Source organism: Cavia porcellus, unplaced genomic scaffold, assembly GCF_034190915.1.
Source record: "Cavia porcellus strain 051 isolate PalLab524CR breed Dunkin Hartley unplaced genomic scaffold, mCavPor4.1 scaffold_29, whole genome shotgun sequence".
NCBI classification, from domain to species: domain Eukaryota; kingdom Metazoa; phylum Chordata; class Mammalia; order Rodentia; family Caviidae; genus Cavia; species Cavia porcellus.
In genome coordinates, this window is record NW_026947512.1 from 41,517,201 (window position 1) to 41,523,923 (window position 6,723).

A 6,723-nucleotide genomic window follows, 5' to 3' on the forward strand; every position below is an offset into this window, starting at 1 on the left:
CCTTCCTTCCTCCTTCCTTCCTTCCTTCCTTCCTTCCTCCTTCCTTCCTTCCTTCCTTCCTTCCTTCCTTCCTCCTTCCCTTCCTTCCTTCCTTCCTTCCTTCCTTCCTCCTTCCTTCCTCCTTCCTTCCTTCCTTCCTTCCTTCCTTCCTCCTTCCTTCCTTCCTTCCTTCCTTCCTCCTTCCTTCCTTCCTTCCTTCTTCCTTCCTTCCTTCCTTCCTTCCTTCCTTCCTTCCTTCCTCCTTCCTTCCTTCCTCCTTTCCATCTTCTCTTACCTCCCTCCCTCTTGCCCTTCCTTCCTCATTGTACGGATTTCCTTTCTTCCTCCATCCCTTTCTTTACTGGATCACTTACTTATTCATTGACTCATTCATTTCTTTTTTTCCTCATTTCTTAATCCACTTTAAACTTATATGATGACAGGCACTCACACTTAAATATCACATCTAAATATCACATTTAAATATCTTTTAAATGAGAAACACATATTCTAAATAAACAAGTGATAAGTAACAGGTAATAAGAAGTAAGTAGATGGATCTCTCTTAAAAGGCAAAGGGGGTCTAGAATGGAGGAAGAGGATAGGAGTGAAGGTGAAGGGAACAAAAAAGGATTAAGGTGCAGTGTACAGCTACACCAACTCCACACAAGGAATACTGGGACCATTTACTAAAAAAGGAAAGAATTAATAATATGAGAAAAGCAGCATATTTATGTTTCTTTCTATCGCTCTTTGAAAGACAAAATGATATATATGTGTATATATATATATATATATATATATATATATATATATAGAGAGAGAGAGAGAGAGAGAGAGAGAGCATACAGTGGAAATGAGAAAGTGTAGATATGAATTTGAATAAAAGAAATTTTAAAAATCTTACTTTGTACTATGCTTATTTTTAGTCTTATTTTTACTAAAGTTTGAGCTTCTATTTCATTAATATGTACTTTACATATTAAAATTAAATCACAGCCAATAACTATCTCAGATTTCATTCTATAATTTGTAACTGAACTCTGCGATCTCATGTCAACTTTCTGAAATTCTGCTTGTATCATCTCCAGAGTCGTCAATATACAGATACATTTATTGAGTTAAATCACTAAAAATTTGTGAGAAAAAATCTTGCTTTGCACTCGAGTCAGATCTACTTATGTAAAGAATTCGTTTTTTCTCTCACTATGGACAAACTGACATATGCATACAGATCCCATACAGCTGCATCTAGTCACACACACAGGAGCATCACAGCACTCTTCCCCCATCCCAGCCCATGCTGAACACTAGTTCAGTGTTGAAAGATTTATAGGCCGGAAAAATATAGAGAGAGTATTCATTTTCCCCCAAAGACTTCAGTTTACATTTGGAAAATTTTAAAATATATACACATGAGAAGGATCTGTTTATCTTTGTTTAACCTAACTAAATTATTAACCTGTTTTGCTGTATTGCACCTTTTAATCCATATTTAAATTTTTTCCACAAAATTTTAGATTCACTGAACTCACTTATTGAAATTCTGATTTATAAGAAAATCTTGAGTAATAAACATCATAGAGTGAAGAAGTTGTAAGCAAATATTATAGTGTTGTTATATTTTGTAAATCATTCACCTCATATACTAACACGATATACACTATGACAAAGTGCTTATTTAACAAATTAAATGGAAAAGAAATTTCACTGTGATGCCAGCTTGAGTTCTCCTCACACAGGATCTTTACCAATCACTGCTGCCTCTCAAGACATCACTCCTCTGTTAGTACACTTTGCCCCTTCAGCATAACCTTTCCGTTGTCTTCCTGCACTCAGCTGTCAAATCTCACCCACTTTACTCACTACGCCAGTCCATCTAAGTTGGTTTACCATCTGGATCGCCCATTTGCTTTTCAATTTCTGGAAGCGTTATTGTTTAGATCTCAAATGTCTCCTAAAATTCTCCTGTTTCTCGAGGTGGAGATTTTGGAGGGTAATTTAATCCTGGATGTTCTGACTTCCCATCTACACGTGCTGTTAGGAGACAGACCCTGTCACTGGGCCACTGGAGTTACTCTGACCACGCATTTGAGTGGCGCACACTGTTCCCAGCATCCCTGCTTCCTCTTTTGCCACAGGTTGAGCAGATTTCCTTCTTCTGCCCTTCTATTGGCAGTTTCTGCCTTGGATCCTACCAGTCATAGGCTGGAATCTCTGAAACCATGAACCAACATAAATATGTTCTCCTTTAAACAGACTATATCAGATATTGTGTCCTATCAAATGCCAAGCTGATTAAAACAACTGTCTAAAATTCATTCCTTTCCCCTCCTCCTTTTTGTCTTCCTCCTCCTCTTTGCTTATTTTTTTCACTTGAAAAATTCCTGTTTATTTTAGTAGATTATGTTCAAGTCTCACATTTATCATACAGGATCCCGGATCTGTCCAATTTATCAGTAAGAAAAGTTTACTTATACTGCTTGCTGCTAAATAAGTACACACACACACACACACACACACACACACACACACACACACACAGGCTGTGTGAGACTTTGGTGAAGTAAGCAGAGTTGCTTCTGATTTCAGGTGAGGAGACAGGTGTTCTACATATGATCATTCAGTGTGGTTTTGTTATGTAACATTTCCCCAGTGTATATTTGCTACATATTATACCATGTGCATCTGTAGAATGCTTTTAAATTGATGAAGTTTTGCCCAGCTTGGCATCACAAAGCCAGGCTGGTTTATGCTGAGGGGGCTTTGGTCCTAGAAGCCAGCAGGAATCTTGGGCTAGCATACTGTCTGAAGAGAGACAAAATAATTGAGTACAGAAGCCTTGAGACTTTGCTGACATGTTTGTCACTTTGTTATTGTTTTGCCTAGGAGACGTGTCCCCCTATTAGGCACAGAAGCTTAAGTGAATATTTGTGTTGGTTGAGTAGCAGTTTCTGTGGTACACTAGAATTGAGATTATCAAAAAATCTCAATTTATTATTTTGCAATCATGGTGATGCTGAGACTTTGCTGTTATAAAACAGAGAACAATAAAGAGAACATCTATTTTCCCAACATCTGTATATGTCAGGAATTTAAGTCAACCATACAAATATAGGAACCAAATATTGAGATAGCCTCTAAACAGACACATTGTTGTCCTATCTTGAAATGATGAGCTGGGAAGACAAATCCAGAATGTTACATCACTTAAAAATAGCCTGCCCTTTGTTGGAAGCATATATTAGATATCATATTTGGTTCTCTGAGTTCCCAAATGAGCAACAGAGAAGTAATCTTGTTCAGTAATTTCTCATTCCTTATCTTCTCGCTATATCCAGTAATTTCTATTGCATGTTCAGTTACCTGGAGTTCACTATTGCTTTCTCTTTGGGGGCCTGTTCTCTGTACAGTCTCAAAACCTAGGGAATCTCAAATTCCATGAATATTCTCTTTTTCTTATGTATTGCATACAAAGTGAGTGAGTGGCTGTGGCCCATTTACTAGCTCCTCCAGCCCATATTATTTTTATGAAGGCTGCTGTCATCTTTCCTCTGACTGTTTCCCCTAGAGTCTTGCCTAATCTGTCTCCTTCACTCACAGAACATGTAGGGGTAAACATGATTATCTCAGTGCCATAACATTAAACCCAATCTCTCTGTGAAGACCCTTCCCCAGCATCAAGTGCCCACAGTTGATGACAGGACTTTGCAAGTCTTTTCTCTGATGCTCTCACTACTCCTTAGGCACTGTTGAAATATCCAAGCCTTCAGGTGAGTGTAAAAGAGACTCATCTTGGAGAGACATACTGCCACGTGAGTAAATCACAATATTTAGACCTTCCTGCATCACTATGATGGCAGGGGCTGAGGCAGGTGCAAAGAGAGCAATTATCTCCACGTACAGCTTTCCTGACAGTCACGGAATTTGTTGATTCTTTTGTATGACAAGTTACAAAGAGGATAGCTGTACCGAATATTTGCTCCCTGCAAATGTACAATGCTGACTCTTGAAATGAGGCTTTGGCAGAACCATGGCATGATATCTTGTGCATTAATCAAACATAGCAGGCTCTTTTTTGTGCCCAGCTCTCTGCTGTTGTTACTGTTCTCACAGAAACTCAAAGAGCAAACTACAGCAATCCTGCCAACTTGACAAAAAGAGTCAATACATTTCAGTTACAAGGCAGCAAGCCAACTTCCTAGCAAGTTGGAGATCTGGGAGAGGTTGAGATTCCTTGCTTTAGCCTCTTCCTGGAGTGAATCCTGGGATCATAGATGGAACTTCACTAGTTCTTATTTTCTTGAGCATTTGTTTAGTGACAAGTGGGATCAATGAGGGTATCACTTAACCATGAAGCTACACAAAGGACAAAAGTAAATTTCAGGCATGTGTTTGGATACAGAATTTCTTCCAACCTAGAGTCAGTTTCTTGACTTTTACTATTTTCCTTCAATTTTTTCATGGTTAAGGTAAACATGAAACACAAATCACCATATTTAGGAGTTTCTTCTGTGAAGTGAACCCTAAAGATGGAAGGAAGGTCAAGAAATTGCATGGCTACACCCAGACCCTCGTGCTAACCAGGCTGGCAACCTAACTCACAGTTTCTTATGATGATTTGGAGTCCGGGAAATCAAAGAATGTTTCCTTAAGAATTTAATTTTTTTTTTAAATTTAATTCATAGTCTCCCCTCTTTCCCTCTCTACACCTGGGATGATTTAAACAAAGCCCCTGACCACTCTGCAGGAAACCATCTGGTACAATCTCAGCCATAAATCTTCAGCTCCTCACACGCTGGCTGGAGAATTAAGCAGCCCATCAGCAGAGGTAAAATTTATGAACCTCCTAGAGCTCACCCCAAGTACCAAGGAGAAGGGAAATAATTCACTGAATAGCAAAGCCATTCTCAAAATTTGCCCCGCGGTTGGGAAGTGTTCTGGAGGAAATCACACAGGTCCTCTCTGAGGAGGTAGAGCTCTTAGCTATGGAGCCTGGGTGTAAATCTGTAGCACAAAATGAGTGTCTTCCTGTGTACATGCACAGAAGTGTGGCCTGTGATACTTTTTAGCCCAGTGGTCTTCAAATTAGAGGGATTTTAGTCTGCATGAGTTTTTTCCTTATCCAAAATGAGGCAAAATCCTGGTGTGGAACAAGAACTGGAAATCATCTGCCCTGAAAAAGTAATGGAACACACAGCAGCCTTCAAAATACATTCACAGAAGAAAGTAAGTTTTAAATAGGCATATGTTTGCCTTTAAGCAAAATCAAACATCTGAGTTTTTCCTCACTCTGTGCCTAATTCAAATTTTGCTTGGCAATCTGCACATCCCAGGGAGGTAACCCCCAAATATCTTGATGGAATAGAAACAAAGCTCTCAGAGTGAGGATCCAGTTTCTCAGCTGGCAAATATTTTCTGACTCTGGACAGTCCTTCTGTGCATCAGAGCCTTGTGCCCATGCACACGAATCACGATGGGCTCCAGTTATGCCTTTCAGTCCTGGAAGGTGGCAGCCACCATGTTGCCCAAGACAGCCGATGCCTCTTGAATTTCCTGGCAAGTGCTGCCCACACGGTATGTGGTGATGGATTTCGTAGTGCCAGCCACTGTTTTATTCAGAATCAGCAGGGAAGGCTGAAGCATGTGGAGTCTTTTTAGCATGAAGTTTGCCAAATAATCTTCCTGTGCCTTTTGGTTCTTTGAAGACAGCCAACTGGACATAGACTAGGGTCCACTTTTTCAGTTTTCTTTCTTTAGTTTAGGATATTTTTGCATGGAATTTCCCTCAGTGGAAGTTTCTAGAAATATTTCAGACACATGCATTGAATTTGACAGAAAATGGGAAGTCAATAATGATCCTTATTTATCCAGGATTCTCTCATTCTTTATAAAGCCGCTTTCTCCTCATTCTTGCAGCAGACATACATGCATCACATATGCACAAAATCTTTAAGGAGCAGGCGTAATGTTCTTTTATACAAAGTCACATGCACTGAGATTTATTTAGAGATGCCCATGAAGATAGCTTCATGAAGCTCCAGGGAAAGGAGAGTAAAAGGAAGAAAGATTCCATGTTAAATAAGAACATTCTGGGAAATGAAATACAGATATTAAAAGGTATTTTAAAAGATGTATTGCCATGCCAGAGCTCTATAGATTTTTCTGTGTGTACATGCTTGTGTGCATGCATGTGAAAGTGTGTATTTAAATAATATTTGATAATGTGTTTTCAGCACTGTAAAATTAAAGCAATTAAAATGAAGTAAAACTTCTGTACTATCTAGAAATAATTGCTAGCCATATCAGTACGAATACAGTAGAAGTTAAATCAAATTATTCATATGCTTCATTTGTCTATATGATTTAAATTTAACTTTTTTGTAATTAAGACATATAATGAAATTTTTCATCGTCACACACTTCAGTGTTTACCTTGACTTCAACGATTGATTGGTATTTTTAAATAATATTCAAAAACTTAATATTCAAAAACTTAACTTACTCCACGAGATATTTAATATTTTCTGTATTTTATACCACTATAAGTCTTTCTATTAATGTCTTCATCTATCTCATCTTTGTCTCTCTCTTCTTCAATATATATATATATATATATATATATATAATACATAGATATAGATATAGATATAGATATAGATATATCTTTTTCTTTTCTTTTTGTGTTTTTTGAGTCAGGATCTCACCATGTAGTTCAGCCTGGTCTTGAAATCATGGTGTAGC